Below are 17,563 nucleotides of genomic sequence, written 5' to 3'. Positions count from 1 at the left end.
TTTCTGGATTTCCTGGCAAGAGTTCTGACGAGAATCTTCTAATAAATCTGGCTTGTGTTGCTATGACTAATAAGTGACTGCAGCTGATGAAGGGGGTATAGCACCCATGAAACGTTATACTTGAAGTTTGTGCTGCCTAATAAAGCCTCCAGGGTATGTCCCTCTGAACTGAAAATGAGTCTAGCTGTGTGATGTTTCTAATAAATGACTGTGCGGTACTGTCTCCAAACATAAAAAAGCACTTAAAATAATCTATAATGGAAAGCCTGGGCAAAGAGAGAGGCAGCTTGTCAGACTCATTTCACTAGTAAAACTTGAGAGTTAAAAAAAAAAGGTAAAAACCACACTACACATAGCATAACATGTATAGTTACTATGGAGTCATGGCACCTGGCAATTGGCCATTAAATGTATCCGATCAACTTTAGCGGTGATTTAAGAAACAACATAATATCAGAAGATCCTACGTGTCAATGAGTGATATATGAACGTTATTTATAAATTACACAATAAAACTATTGGAAAGTATTTGACCTAATGGATAGATGTTTGCCAAGGGCTGGATTGCAAATATCTACTTTGTCCATTTTTATTGCACCTCATTGACTTTTTATGACTGCAATTAAAGCTGAACCCAAGGCAGAAATAAGACACAATTTAATGCACATCTGTATTACCATATCATTAAACACATTTTAAAACAAAAGCAGCACAATCACTTGACGGTTACCTGGTATCAGCCTATTTTAATCTCTGCATGACCAGACTTAAACCTCGTACACACGGTACGATTGTTGGCAGGGGATTGTCTGCTGACAGACTATTGTCCTAAAATCTTACTGTTAATACGCTCCTTTTGACAATTGTTCAACTTTTGGTCAACAGATAGGACGACAGTATAGTAAATTTTAGGCGGACAATGGTTTGACTTCAGATTTCGTATGGTCAGTACACAAATCTGTCACACAAAAGTCAAAAAGTACAAACACGCATGCTCGGAATCAATGCTCACCAAAGACAAAATTAGCAGAAGGGGCCCAAAGGTGCTCAAGAGCTGAAATTCCTCATAGTACGTCACCACATTCGTGTTTGTGGTGCAACAATTGTGTACCGTTAGTATGCAAGACAAGATCCTGGCACACGACCTTTTGACAAAAATCAGACGCTCGGTTGGCCAACAATCGTACCGTGTCTACCAGGCTTTAGGGTGAGAGAGAAAGGAATAGTGTAAGAAGACAATCAGTTGGGCTACAATTCTTGTGTGCTACCAAGGAGCATGCTGATAGAAGGTGAGAGTAAATGTAAGGTTATCAGTTTGTAGATCCTCCTTTCACTGTCCAGCCATAGGCTGGGGGCAGGGAAAAGACCTGAAAGTGTTACTTATTTTCATCAGAAAAAAATCAGGTCTCCTGCCCTTTACAACAGGACTATGAATTATGGCAGAGCTATGCAAATCTTGAGACTGAATAAACAGCAATACAAATCCTTTTGCAGGTGTAAAACAACTCCTTTATATGTATCTTAGCTCTGTATTGATCTGGTTGCCTGAAGTTCAGCTTTACATTTATTTGCACAGTTCTATTTGCTACCCAAAAATATTAATAATGGCATTTTACATGTAGCAGCATGTTAACCACTTCAGCCCTGGAAGATTTTACCCCCTTCCTGACCAGAGCATTTTTTACAATTTGGCCTTGCGTTGCTTTAACTGACAATTGCGCGGTCATGCAAAGCTGTACCAAACAAAGTTTGTGTCCTTTTTTCCCCAAAAATAGAGCTTTCTTTTGGTGTATTTGATCACCTCTGCGTTTTTTAATTTTTGCGCTATAAACAAAAAAGAGCGACAATTTTGTAAAAATGAAAAAAAAAAAAATATATATTTTTTTACTTTTTGCTATAATAAATATCCCAAAATTAAAAAAAAAAAAATTCTTCATCAGTTTAGGCCAATATGTATTATTCCACATATTTTTGGTAAACAAAATCGCAATATGCGTATATTGATTGGTTTGCGCAAAAATTATAGCGTCTACAAATTATGGGAAAGATTTATGGCATTTTTATGGCACTTTTTTTTTTTTTTACTAGTAATGACCGTGATCTGCGATTTTTAGCGATATTGTGACGGACAGATCGGACACTTTTGACACATTTTTGGGACCATTGACAATTATACAGCGATCAGTGCTATAAAAATGCACTGATTACTGTGTAAATGTCACTGGTAGGGAAGGGGTTTACACTAGGGGGCGATCAAGGGGTTAAATGTGTGTCCCCTCAGTGTGTTTTAACTGTATGGAGGTAGGACAGAGTAAGAGAGGACACATATCGCTATTGCTACTTACTAGGAACAAACGACATGTGCATTGGGTCCCCCGCCGTGTGTGCCCTCTGGTGGCCGAAAAGGGGAAGGACGTACCCTAGGGGGTTTTGCCCGAGAGACATTCTGCCGCAGTATATCTGTGTGAGTCGGTCAGGAACCGATTAATGACATAGTATCTTTTTCTAGAAATGACATAAGGATAAAATAATGAAATAAGGGGTATTTTGAACAAAAAGCAGGAATCCAGACCCAATAGTGTAAGACCTTGAGGCGATTCAGTTCGCATTTGCAGCACTATACAAATTATTCATTCATTCATTCATTCAAGACCTCTTTCTTATTATTAAATATTTTGAGGTTTTTATCACCAAGGATTCTGCTAATTTAGATATTGTTTACTATCATCCATTCCAGCAAAAGATCCTTCAATGTCTCCCCTATTTCTCATGACTATGAGGAATTCATATCATTAATATTAGGGGGCGTGTCCAAGCTGCAGACTGAGATGGCCACTCGGCTCTAGATCTCCTTGCCACACTGGGTCTCTAACGCGGCACACAGTGCACTAGACAGCTTTCAGCCCCAAAAGGGGACACTAACAGCGGGGAACACCCAGGCTATGTCCCATAGGCTAAAAGAAAACACCGGGACAGCACTGCCGGGCAGACTTCTTCATGAAAGAGGCCAGCAAACATTCACAAGATTACCTCCTGTTACCTCCTCCAGCCCCACAAGCTCTCTGACATGGAGGAATCTTCACAGCAATAAGGCAATCTTCCAGCTTCTGACAGAGGTAAGAGAGCAGCAAAAAGCCCTGCACACTCTCCACAGAAACTTCCCTCAACTAAGAAGCATCACTGAGCAGACATCCCTGAATCAGTGGCAGACACTCTGGCAGAGCACACAGCACCCCTGGCTGCCTTTCCTGTATCAGACGCCCCTGAATCTGAAAACACCATTAAGGCTATGCTATTATCCCTCCAAGCTGGCCTGCACTCTGAGCTACGCTCCTCAGTGTCCCACCTTACGCACAGAATAGATGGCATTGAAGACCGCACAGATCACCTAGAATCACAGCTAGGAGTGATCGTAAAAGCACATGACAAAATGGTGGATGCTCATGAGGAACAGACGGACATGATCTGTAAACTGCAGCAGATTTAGAGGATCACTCTCGCCAAAATAATTAAAAAATAAGTGGAATGCCTGAAGCTGTTAAGCCACAAGACATCATACCTTACTTGCAGCAGCTTTTCCTAAAGCTTATCCCAGATCTCACACCTAGAGATCTATTATTGGATAGAGCACACAGGATCCCCAAACCAACACATCTGCCTGAAACAGTTCCTAGAGATGTGCTAACTGGGATCCATTTCTATCATATAAAAGATCACCTGCTCAGAGCAGCCAGATCCACCCGCCCACTCTCCCCTCCATATGCGGGGATAACCCTATACCAAGACCTTTCTGCAGCAACCTCAAAAATGAGAAAAGAATACACCCCATCACTGCAATTTCAAGGGACCACAATATTGTCTACTGCTGGGGTTTCCCTACCAAATTGCTAGTCACATATCAGAGCCAACAGATCACCATCACCTCCCCTAAGGATGGCTACAAAATGCTCCACAACTGGGGCCTAACACCCCCATCATCTACAAGTCGCACAACATAACCTGTAAGTCCTGAGAGAGATGCCGTATAGCAATTACAAAACCTGCCTGATGTTTTCATGACCACAACTTCTGCCTACACTCCCCTCAGACAAGAGGTCTAGCTCCTCATTACCCACTTCTTCTGAGGCCCGGAATGTGGACCAAAATGTTATAACTTGTTTGATTAGTTTCTGGTTATAACACACCCCTGGCACGGAGTGTGATAAGCACACAGCCTACGCTTACTGAAACTGTTTCTATGAATTCTTGTGTTAATTACAACAGTTTGTTTAGTCATAACCTTCTGCTTACAATAGTACTAACCTCAGTCCAGGTACCATTCCTTACCCTCCCATGCACCTACAACCCGGTAGTATTTATACCTCTCTACTTTGCATCCTTCTACCAATACTATTACTAATCAATATGTCCATCCGTATTACCACTATCAATGCAAATGGCCTTAATAGCCCATACAAAAAGCCCAGATTATGGCGAGAAGCCATCACTTAAAAAACAGACATACTATGCATCCAAGAAATGTACTTTATGCAGGACAAAGCTCCCCCTGTCAGCATCACTTCTACCTCCATACCTATTTTGCACATGGTACCAAAAAAAATGAGAGGTGTCATGATTGCCATACGCAAATCCCTATCTTTCCAGCTCCATCACTTAGAAGTTTATCCCAGTGGCAGATACCTAATTCTAGACACTCTCTTTGACAACATATCATGTTATTGTTAACATATATGCTCCCAACTCTCACCAAAAACAATTCTACAAAACAATAATGAATAAGCTTTCTCATTACCCAAAGAAACACATAATTTTACGCGGATATTTTAATGACATGATTGCTAACGCACTTGACTCCTCTAACCAGCGTAGACAAAGATCCACGTCCCTTTCCACACTCACACAACCGGAAGATCTTTATGATCCCTGGCGATGTTTGCAAGGGACAGAAAGGGATTTTACCTTCTACTCAGCCGCACAAAAATCAGACCTACTTTGCTTGCAATATGAACTCTGTAACAGATAACGTACTGCTTTGTAACTCACGTAGAGGCTTTATTAAAGTTGTTTTAATTAGGCTTGGGGCCCAGAAGAAACGAGTGTGAAACAGGAAATACAATCACTTCTTTGATCAGATATGCAAACTTGAAAAGACAAACAAAACCTCCCCTAATGATGCAGACACTACTCCTTCCTACATGCCTCCTTTAACCACCAAAATCAACAACTAAAAGTTACTTGGTATGCCTCTGGCAATAGGCCAGGTGCTCTTTTAGCCAGACATATGAAATGTAAAGCTGCTGCCTCCAAGATCCCATACATGCAGACAGAACAGGGTCGTAGAGTCAGCAACCCTGTAGACATCGTCAACTGCTTTCAGGACTTCTACACATCGCTATACAACCTGAACACCTCCACAGATACCCCTAATCCAGAAGCCACTTGTATCTGCCAGTTCCTGGATCCATTGCAATTGCCCTCCCAGGGATGTCCCCTCTCCCCGTTAATATTTGCACTAGTGATGGAACCCCTGGCAGCAGCCATAAGAGCCCACCCGATGATCTCAGGGCTACAGATAGGAGACACTACCCATAAATTATGGCTCTGTACAGATGATGTCATTGTAATTCTGACCAATCCCCTGCACTCCCCAAGGCACTTCATGACCTCTTGGCACAATTTGGCTAGATATCCTTATATTAAAGCAATTGCTCCAAATCCAACTTGATGGGCGTATGTCTTGATCAAGAAACAAAAGCAACTCTCACTCGACTATCCCCATTTCCATGGGCCCCAGCCTCAATGCTTACTTACCTAGGGATACAGTTAACTGCCCCCTCCAGTAACACCCTTCCTATAAATTATGAAGCACTTCTTAAGAAACTGCAGGATGTTTGCATCTCCCTCTGAACCACCCGGGCCCCCTGGGCTGGGAGGATAGCCCTATTCAAAATGTTTCTCTTGCCTCATCTGCTTTACCTGTTCCAAACTCTCCCAGTACCGCTACTCTCCTCTCAGCTGAACATGCTCCAATGAACCATCAACAGCTTTATCTGGGATGGCGAACGCCCTAGAATTAAACAATCCATCATGTGCACTGCAACAACCAAAGCAGGGATGGAAGCCCCTAAACCTCAAGAACTACTACAAAGCAGTCCTCTTCAACCAAGTCTGACATTGGTGGTCACCCTCATCTCGCCCTTTGTGGGCACAAATAGAAGAAACCACTCTTCGCTACCCCACCAAACCTCTTCTATCTGGCATACGGCTACAACACCTACCAACACCTTCCTACAGTACAGTACAGTACAGTAAACGCAAAACTCTCAAAGTCTGGAGTTCAATTCAACAAGCTAACTGAATCTCAAAAAAAAGATTGGAATCTTTTCCTTTGTCTGCGTTGGAAATAATATGCTCTGATATGTCACAAGCCTCCTGGACAACAGCAGGTAATACTACAATTGGAATCATTCCAACAACAACATGAGGATTACATCATCCCCAATAAAGACTTTTTCAAACATAAGAGTGCGACATGCTCTGTCCTCTATCACATGGTTGGATCAACCCCTCACGACCGACCTCATACAAATCTATGACCACCCTAAATCACTTCTAAAGGGATCCTCTATTTTCTACAAGATGCTGGACTCCACACAAACCCCAGAGAAAACTTTATCAATGATAAAATGGGAAGATACTGTTTTGCGTTTGTTAAAATTTGATTTTTTATATTAATCAGACATAACATATGAATGGACACATATTACAATAGTGGTAAATACTGTCAGGTTTTGGCTTGAGTAGATTTCTCAAACAAATGCTGTTGCATACAATGGGTGCATAGATACCATTATTGTATTACAGTTTGAATAGGCTATTGTCTCTATAGCTACAGTAAACAAGTAAGAGACTTACTTGTTTGATATTCTTTCAGCTCTCAAACTGAAAGAATGACTGTTAGTCGGTTGTTTGGTAACAAACTTGTACAAATAAAAAGGATGAGTAGACTGGGGAACACACATCATCATGCTGTAAGATCAGAAGCCACTCATGATAGAAAAAAGTGCCTGATTTCCAGAAGAATTGTTGCTAATGGAGATCACAAACATACAGTAATAGAAGATAAGTAACCTTTAAGTGTATTTGTACTGTTATAGACCACAGGCTGTTCATTTGCTAGGCATTTTGCTTGTTATAGATATCTGTCAGTCTTGTATTGTATTCCTAATATTGTAATAGTTTTGTATGTACAGCATCTTTGTATAGTAAAAGCACATTTACACACTGCAGAAGTCTCAGCTTCCTTGCTTATACCACAAAGTAACCTTGCTAATTGGACGCAGGCAAAACATTTGGGGGCTCGTGCCGTGATCTGTGCTATAATTCAATTGAAGCAGACCTGTTTTTCTGCAGTGTGTTGTGTAGCTTGTGCTAGGTAAAATGCTGCGTAAACTGTTTAGGAAAAGCAAAGCTGCAGAGGGTTCTGGTGGCCAGAAGGAAGTGTGCAGCTTACCTATCTAGGCCAGAGACAATGAGTGGGAGCCCTTGCTAAAGAATTTGTGAAGTATGCTTCTCCCTTGAAGCTGACTTGGGGTGTCTCAGATCATTTTGTAGATTTTAGCCTTAAGGGGTTGGATTTAAGTAAAAAAGAGAAGAGGACAGTGTCCACAGTGAGCTGGTATTTCCTTCATGCTATTTATACCGAATCACATAGAAGGGAGAAGGCAGAGGAAGAAGTTTAAGGTATTAAAAGACCAGCTAGCAGTTGCTTCAGAGTGTGTATGTTCAACCGCTATTCGGGCTGATGATTTGCAAGAGCGGTGTGCAGCCCTCATGACCAAATCAATTAATGCCTTAAGGAAAAGGAAGGGCCGTAAACCTGTTAGTAAAGCCAGGGTACGTGCCATTGTCACATCCCAAAATTGGGATTGTGAGGATGTGCTCTCCCCAAATGATAGTGAGGATGAGGAGATAAGAGTTTGATGTTTCGCATGATGATTTCTTAGTGGGAAAGAAAAAGTATGCCAGACCTCTCATTACTAAGCATAGGAAACGGCAACATGATAGAGAGGATATGGCAAATGGGGAGGTGCATTATCGCAACCCCAGAGATGTTGAATTTGAAGAAGTATGGGAGTTTACACAAACTGAACTCGATGAGCTGGCAAAACAATACAAACAAAGGTCTGGGGAGCCCCTATTGAGTTGGCTCCTACGCTTATGGGATGAAGGGGCGGACAGTGTTGTTTTGTCAAGTAAGGAAGCAGTGCCTATGGGAGTGTTAACCCATGATCCACAATTGCGTCAGGCAATGCGAAAAGCCAGAAAGTTTAGCGTGAATTTTCACTGTTAGACCTTGTGAGAGATGGAATAGTCCAAGTATAAGCTAGTCCTACTGACCAGGAAAATACCTACTTCTGGAGATCAATAGGAGAGGGTATTTCCAGGTTACGTGAGATGGGTTGTATAACCGGATTAAATACAGTCAGGTCCATAAATATTGGGAAATCAACACAATTCTAATCTTTTTGGCTCTATACATCACCACAATGGATTTTAAATGAAACAAACAAGATGTGCTTTAACTGCAGACTTTCAGCTTTAATTTGAGGGTATTTACATCCAAATCAGGTGAACGGTGTAGGAATTACAACAGTCTGTATATGTGCCTCCCACTTTTTAAAGGACCAAAAGTAATGGGACAGATTAACAATCATCCATCAAACCTTCACTTTTTAATACTTGGTTGCAATGCAGGCTGTAATTGACTTTGCAGTCAATTACAGCCTGAAGTCTGGAATGCATAGACATCACCAGATGCTGGGTTTCATCCCTGGTGATGCTCTGCCAGGCCTCTACTGCAACTGTCTTCAGTTCCTGCTTGTTCTTGGAGCATTTTCCCTTCAGTTTTGTCTTTAGCAAGTGAAATGCATGCTCAATCGGATTCAGGTCAAGTGATTGACTTGGCCATTGCATAACATTCCACTTCTTTACCTTAAAAAACTCTTTGGTTGCTTTTGCAGTATGCTTCGGGTCATTGTCCGTCTGCACTGTGAAGCGCCGTCCAATGAGTTTCTATAGCATTTTGCTGAATATAAGCAGATAATATTGCCCAAAACACTTCAGAATTCATCCTGCTGCATTTGTCAGCAGTCACATCATCAATAAATTACATGCCCACGCTATGCAAATACCACCACCATGCTTCACTGATGAGGTGGTATGCTTTGGATCATGAGCAGTTCCTTTCCTTCTTCATACTCTTCTCTTCCCATCACTCTGGTACAAGTTGATCTTGGTCTCATCTGTCCATAGGATGTTGTTCCAGAACTGTGAAGGCTTTTTTAGATGTTGTTTGGCAAACTCTAATCTGGCCTTCCTGTTTTTGAGGCTCACCAATGGTTTACATCTTGTGGTGAATCCTCTATATTCACTCTGGTGAAGTCTTCTCTTGATTGTTGACTTTGACACACATACACCTACCTCCTGGAGAGTGTTCTTGATCTGGCCAACTGTTGTGAAGGGTGTTTTCTTCACCAGGGAAAGAATTCTTTGGTCATCCACCACAGTTGTTTTCTGTGGTCTTCCAGGTCTTTTGGTGTTGCTGAGCTCACCGGTGCTTTCTTTCTTTTTATGGATGTTCCAAACAGTTGATTTGACCACACCTAATGTTTTTGCTATCTCTCTGATGGGTTTGTTTTTTCAGCCTAATGATGGCTTGCTTGATTGATAGTGACAGCTCTTTGGATCTCATATTGAGAGTTGACAGCAACAGATTCCAAATGCAAATAGCACACTTGAAATGAACCCTGGACCTTTTATCTGCTCCTTGTAAATGGGATAATGAGGGAATAACACACATCTGGCCATGGAACAGCTGAGAAGCCAATTGTCCCATTACTTTTGGTCCCTTAAAAAGTGGGAGGCACATATACAAACTGTTATAATTCCTACACCGTTCACCTGATTTGGATGTAAATACCCTCAAATTAAAGCTGAAAGTCTGCAGTTAAAGCACATCTTGTTTGTTTCATTTCAAATTCATTGTGGTGGTGTATAGAGTCAAAAAGATTAGAATTGTGTTGATGTCCCAATATTTATGGACCTGACTGTACGTTTCCAGAATGGATGGGTCCAGATATGGAACCCTTTACGTCTGCTCTGCGCTCTAAGCTGATGAAGTCTGCGCCATTTAATCTCAGGGCTCCATTATTGTCCTTGTTAGGAGGCCTGGGATTAAACAGCAAGATTCATGAAGCCACAACCCTTTTAAGCCAGTTGGGGGAGCTAGAGAAAACTAAAACAAAACCTGTCAGGGCAGTAGATAAGGTCAAGGCCAGACAGGAAGAATACAAGCAGAAAATAACAGAGAAGAAAGGGAATGGGGTAGAGAAGACAGGAGGTGAAGAGAAAAAACAGGCTAGTTATTTCTAGGAAAGAAATGTGGGTGGACCTATTAAAGGCAGGAGTACCTAAAGATGAGATAGATGGCATTTCTACTGCAGAAATGCTGAAGAGGTGGAAACATTTAGTAGGGAAAACTGTCAGGGTTAGAAACACTACTCCTAGTGAAGATAACATCAGCCTAGACTTAGAGAAAACAGAACAGACCCCTCCTGTTAGCCCCAAACCAATTCCCAAAACTGAACGTGAACTCAAACCCAAATCCTTTTATCCTGGGGAGGAGTTAGAGAGACTCAGAAAAGGGGATTGGGAGGTTCCTTATCCTTTATGAAGGGAAAGTGAGTCTCCTGTAATAGCAGTGAGGGCAGTGACAGCAGGAGACTGACGCCCATATGCACCTGTCACTGTATGGTGGGGGAAGTCATCTTCTTCTACACATGTAATGGCTTTAGTTGATAGCGGAGCTGAAGTTACACTTTTGCAAGGTAATCCTTCCCATCACAAAGGAGAATTGATTTTTGTAGAAGGTTTGGGAGGGCAAACTACACCAGCAGTTAGGATACGGGTGAAATTGGCTATTGGCAAGGGATCAGGATTTATGACAAATGTTTTGGTATCAGAGTTACCCGAAAATATTGTTGGGATGGATGTACTTAAAGGTCAGTCAATTCAGACTGAAAGAGGTACATTCACATTCGGGTATCCTGATAAAGCGTATCTGGTAAGGGCGGTGAAGGCTGTGGTCAGAGGTCATGCGAAATGGACCCCTGTCTACATTCCGCCATCAGAGAAGCCAGTCTGTCTCAAGCAGTACAGACTTCATGGAGGCCACAAAGAAATTGGGGAGACCATTCAAGAACTGTTGAGAGTAGGGATCCTTAGACCTGCTGTAAGTCCTTTCTCGTCTCCGGTGTTCCCAGTAAAGAAACCTGATGGGACATATAGAATAGAGCTCTGTAATTCACAGTCAAACAAAGTGGCACTTCCATTGAAGTCAGCTGTACTAGATATGATCTCAATTGTTGAGAAAATTGCTAAAGAGGCAGGAGAATATCATGCTGTGATACACCTTGCTAATGCTTTCTTTTAGAATTTGATAGACCCAGAGTGTCAAGACCAGTTTGCTATGGTGTGGGACGACCGCCAGTACACCTTCACTGTCCTTCCGCAAGGCTATCTTCATTCTCCAACGATTTGTCATGAACTGATTGCCCGAGATTTAAGTACCTGAATTTGAAAGTCGCTGTGTTTCACTACATTGATGACATCATGATCTCTGGGACAAAAGAAGATGTAACTGAAGCACTGCACCTGCTGATAGCCCACCCTCTGTTCTCCAAGTGCTCTGTCAACAGAGACAAAGTCCAAGGACCTACCACAGATGTGAAATTCCTAGAAATGATGTGGACTGGGCTACAGAGGAAAATTCCCGAGACAGTTGTACAAACTATCCAGGCGCTGTCGCCCCCTACTACCAAAAATTAGGCACAGAGTTTAATTGGAGTTGTGGGGTTCTGGAGATTGTTCATCCCACATCTTGGACTGATTCTGAGGCCTATATATAATGTCACCAGAAAAAAGACTGAGTTCTCATGGGGTTCAGAGCAGCGGACTGCATTTCTGGCTGCTAAAGAAGCATCAGGGATTAGGACCCGTGAGACAAGGAGTACCATTTCAGATGGATGTAGTGGAGCAGAATGGTACCATATCTTGGAGCCTATGGCAGCCACATGAAAAAAAAGGACTGAGAGCAATACCCATTGGATTTTGGTCCAAACAACTGACAGGGGCACAGAAGAGATACACGTCCCTAAAGAAATACCTGTTTGGGGCCTACACAGCACTTCAACATTTAGAGACCATTACAGGAAAGGACAGAGTCACCATCCATACTGCATTGCCAATAGCAGGATGGGTGAGAGATAATGGACTGACCACTAGGGCAGCTGTAGCCCAGAACCAGACACTGATGAAATGTAAGTGGTACCTTCAAGAAAGTGGGGGTATTGCAGCTGGGGATGTTAGAGACATTTCAAAGCAGTTGGCAGGGCTTTTTACTTTTACCAGCACCCGGCCAGAAGAAGAAATTCCTGTGCTGCAGTCATCCCCCATTCAAGACTGGGGGATGACTCCTTCATGTCCACCCTTTGAGTCTCTGTCAGAAGAAATGAAGGTGTCAGCATGGTTCACTGATGGTTCAGCCATAGTCGCTTCATCAGGGCGTAAATGGACAGCAGCAGCCTACAACCCAAGTACTGACACAGACCTGCAGGAGACTAGAATCGGAGGGTCCAGTCAGTATGCAGAGTTGAAAGCTGTAGTGATGACTCTTCAGGAGGATCCTTCTTCCCATGTCACTGTCTACACTGACAGCTGGGCGGTTTTTAAAGGACTGACAACTTGGATGCCCACGTGGAAGTCCAATGAATGGATGATTCATGGAAAGGTGGTGTGGGGAGGCAAGGAGGTCTGGGACTACATCTGAAAGGAAGCTCACTCCCGCACCATTAAAGTGGGGCATGTTGATGCACATGTGCCCCTAGTCCCAGACTTTGAGAACTATAACAGAGTTGCAGATGAAATCGCCAAAGTGAAGGCAGTTGTGCCAATTGATCCTGTTTTGATGAACTTGGCCAACTGGGCCCACAAGCAATGTGGACATTTTGGGCAGAAAGCAACATATGAATGGGCACAGCAGAGAGGATTGCCTACATCCATGGACATGATAAAGACTGTAATAGGGAACTGTACAGTGTGTGGAGAAGTGCGACAATGGCCATTGCAAAAGTAATACACTGGGTCGATTAAGAGGGGTGAGAGGCCTGCAGAGATCTGGCAGATTGACTTAATCGGTCCCCTGCCCCGGGGAAACAATGAACTGAGATATTGTTGCACTGCAGTGGACACCTATTCAGGACTTATGCTTGTTCATCCTTGCAAACGTGCAGATTAAGCCGCAATACTTCAACTGCTCCAGAAACTTGTTGTTGTTTATGGTTGTCCCAAACAAGTCCAAAGTGATAATGGCTCACACTTCACCAGATCAACAGTACAGCAGTGAGCCAAAGATTCTGGAGTGTACTGGTTGTGCCACATCCCATACCATCCACAGACAGCTGGTTTGATTTGAAGGACAAGATACGCAAACTTACACCCACACATACACTAAGGGGGTGGGATCGGGTCCTCATATAGATAGTCATGTTGTTAAATTCTAGGCCAATAGCCAAAAGCACACCATATGAGAGGATGGTAGGGGCTGGAGCACAGATTCCACAGCTGGAGTGCAGAGTTCAGTATTTATGTAAGGTTCCTAAAAGAACAGGGCTTAACAGATACCATGTTACTGCTTCCCATGACATAGAAACCAAGAGTGACGTATCTGAGGCTGAAGCCTATCTAGGAATGAGAGGGAATCTGGCAGAAAGGTTTTAAGTTATATTTGCATTGGCAGATGAGCTTGAAGACAGTGTCTGGGACTGGTTAGTGGATACTTCTCAGCAAGAGTGGAAAGTGAGGCTACATAACATCAAACCTTCCAAAATAAACAGCAGTGATCTTCTGGGAAACATCAGTATATTTCCTTTCCTCCCTATTGTTGTTCTTTGGGAGGGTCAGAAGTGGGTACAGGCAGGGGGCAAAGTGTTAGTCAGATATTCAGGCAATAAGCCATTTAGAGGAGAGATTTGTAGCTGAAGGGCTCTACTGTTTATGTATTATTAGAAGGAACAGATAATCCGCTTTGTTTTCCACTCCACAGGCTGTCTCCGATTTGTTCCATAGGAAGACCAGAGAAAAGTGGTTACATAATGGAAAGGATGACAAAAGATCGCAAGAGCTGTGGAGAACAAGGCCTTTGATGTATTACAAGCCTGGACTTGTTTATAAAGAACTTTAGAATGGACTTTCTAATGAACAATTAGTTAAAGACTGAAACACCTTCTCAATGACAGAAATGGGAGGTGTTGCATTCAAGGAAAATGAATATTTAGAATGAGTTTCCTTAGTAATGAAGTGATTTTCTGTATGGAGTCTGAAAGAAAAAACAATCTAGGGCGGAATGTGTTGCGTTTGTTAAAATATGATTTTTTATATTAATCAGACATAACATATCAATGGGCACATATTACAATAGTGGTAAATACTGTCAGGTTTTGGCTTGAGTAGATTTCTCAAACAAATGCTGTTGCATACAATGGGTACATAGATACCATTGTTGTATTACAGTTTGAATAGGCTATTGCCTCTATAGCTACAGTAAATAAGTAAGAGACTTACTTGTTTGATATTCTTTCAGATCTCAAACTGAAAGAATGACTGTTAGTCGGTTGTTATGGAAACAAGTTTGTAACCATTAACTTTTGGTAACAAACTTGTACAAATAAAAAGGATGAGTAGACTGGGGGAACACACATCATCATGCTGTAAGATCAGAAGCCACTCATGATAGAAGAAAAGTGCCTGATTTCCAGACAAATCGTTTCCAATGGAGATCACGAACATACAGTAACAGAAGATAAGTAACCTTTAAGTGTATTTGTACTGTTATAGACCACAGGCTGTTCATTTGCTAGGCATTTTGCTTTTTATAGATATCTGTCAGTCTTGTATTATATTCCTAATATTGTAATAGTTTTGTATGTGCAGCATCTTTGTATAGTAAAAGCACATTTACACACTGCAGAAGTCTCAGCTTCCTTGCTTATACCACAAAGTAACCTTGCTAGATAGACGCAAGCAAAACAGATATCCTCAACAGACCTAACATCTTGGTACCTCGCATCACACCTCCCCCTGAAAGCCTGCAGATATATATCCTACTGGGAAAAAGCACAAAAAAACACTCCACCAGTGGTACTATATGCCAACAAAAATATCTCACCTCATCATCCCGCCCACCTGCTTGTTGGAGGAATTGCGGAGATGTAGGGTCCACAGTACATGTCTGGTGGTTGTGCCCCCTGCTCCTTCCCTTCTGGCAGTCTGTCTAAACTTTCATCACCAACATTAACGGCAACTCTACAAAAATCACCCCCCCAAATAGCATTGCTAGGCCTGGCAATGGAAACATGGGACACTTCTCATCATATCATCCTCACCCACATTTTAATTTCAGCCAGACTCTCCATAACAAGGAATTGGAATGACATCTCGCACCTTCATCACAACTAGTCCCCCATCTCCTCAATCAACATCTACAGATGGAACTCATGTTCGCCAAAGCAAACCTGACCCTGCCTAAATTTCAGAAAGAATGGGCCCCATGGCTCAATTACTCCAATATTGAGTCTACCTCCTTATTTCGTTAACTACACAGCACTACTATTAGTTGAATCGGATGATACCTACTTTACTTGCAGAATACAGCCTTCTCTCTGCCCCAATTGCCTAAATTTAAAAGTTGTCCACTTCCTCGCAATAACACTCCCTTCCTCTCCCCTCTCCCCCTACCTATGTACCTGGACCTGAAATCTAGACTGCATAACACATTGTCATAAGAATTCTGTTTTGATATGTTTGTATTCACCAACGCTTTCTGATTTGTCATATTGTATATTGCATCACCAATGCCTTATAAGTAAAACTTAGAAGTAAAAGTTTGTAAAATTTGTGAAACCTCAATAAAAGCTTAAGCAAAAAAAAAAGAAAAGCTAGATTAGACTTTGCCAAAAAACATCTAAAAAAGCCAGACCAGTTCTGGAAAAGCATTCTTGGACGGATGAAACTAAGATTAATTTGTACCAGAATGAAAGAAGAAAAAATTTTGGAGAAGGCTTGGAACAGCTCATGATCCACAGCACACAACATCATCTGTAAAACATGGTGGAGCATGCAGTGTGATGGCATGAGCATGCATGGCTTCCAGTGGCATTGGGTCATTGGTGTTTACTAATGATGTGACAGAAGACAGAAACAGCGGGAAGAATTCTGTAATGTTTAGAGATATACTGTCAGCCTAGATTCAGCCAAATGCAACAAAGTTGATCGGGCGGCGCTTCACAGTACAGATGGACGATGATCCAAAACACACTGCAAAAGCAACCCAGGAGCTTTGGAAGGGAAATAAGTGGAATATTCTGCAATGGCCGAGCCAATCACTTGATCTCAACCTAATTGACCATGCATTTCACATGCTGAAGACAAAACTAAAGGCAGAAAGACCCACAAAACAAAGAAAAACTGAAGACAGCTACAGTTAGAGCCTGGCAAAGCATCAGAAAGGAGGAAACACAGTCTCTGGTAATGTAGAAAAATTGTTGCAGTTCCTAAATCTTGTACTATTTATTTATGTTGCACCCCTGGAATTAAAGCTGAAAGTCTGCACTTCAAATTCATTAGGATTGTTTCCTTTTAATTGTATTCTGGTGGCATACAGAGGCAAAAGTATGAAAATGTTGCCTGTGTCCAAATACAGTGGATATAAAAAGTCTACACGCCCCTGGTAAAATGTCAGGTTTCTATGATGTAAAACAATGAGACAAAGATAAAATTTATTTCAGATCTTTTTCCACCTTTAATGTGACCTATGAACTGTTCAACTCAGTTGCAAAACAAACTGAAATAGTTTAGGGGGGAGATAAAAATAAAAAACTAAAATAATAAGTGGTTGCATAAGTGTGCCCATCTTCTCATAACTGTTCAGAATTAAGCAATTACATTCAAACTCATGCTAAATAGGAATGCCACCTGCCATCATTTAAAGTGTCTCTGATTGACCCCAAATAAAGTTCAGCTGTTCTAGTAGGTCTTTCCTGACATTTTCTTAGTCGCATCCTACAGCAAAAGCCATGGCCCACAGAGAGCTTCCAAAGCATCAGAGGGATCTCATTGTTAAAAGGTATCAGTCACTAGAAGGGTACAGAAGAATTTCTAAGGCATTAGATAAACCACGGACCAGAGTGAAGTCAGTCATCATCAAGTGGAGAAAATATAGCACAACAGTGACATTACCAAGAACTTGACGTCCCTCCAAAATTGATGAAAAGACGAAGAAGCTAACTGGTCAGGGAGGCTGCCAAGAGGCCTACAGCAACATTAAAGGACCTGCAGGAATATCTGGCAAGTACTGGTTATGTGGTACATGTGACAACAATCTCCCGTATTCTTCATATATCTGGGCTATGGGGTAGAGTGGCAAGACGGAAGACTTTTCTTACCA

The sequence above is a fragment of the Aquarana catesbeiana genome, linkage group LG03 (genome assembly GCF_042186555.1).
Source record: "Aquarana catesbeiana isolate 2022-GZ linkage group LG03, ASM4218655v1, whole genome shotgun sequence".
NCBI lineage: Eukaryota > Metazoa > Chordata > Amphibia > Anura > Ranidae > Aquarana > Aquarana catesbeiana.
The sequence above is the reverse complement of the archived record's forward strand: the minus strand, read 5'-3'. Positions refer to the sequence as shown.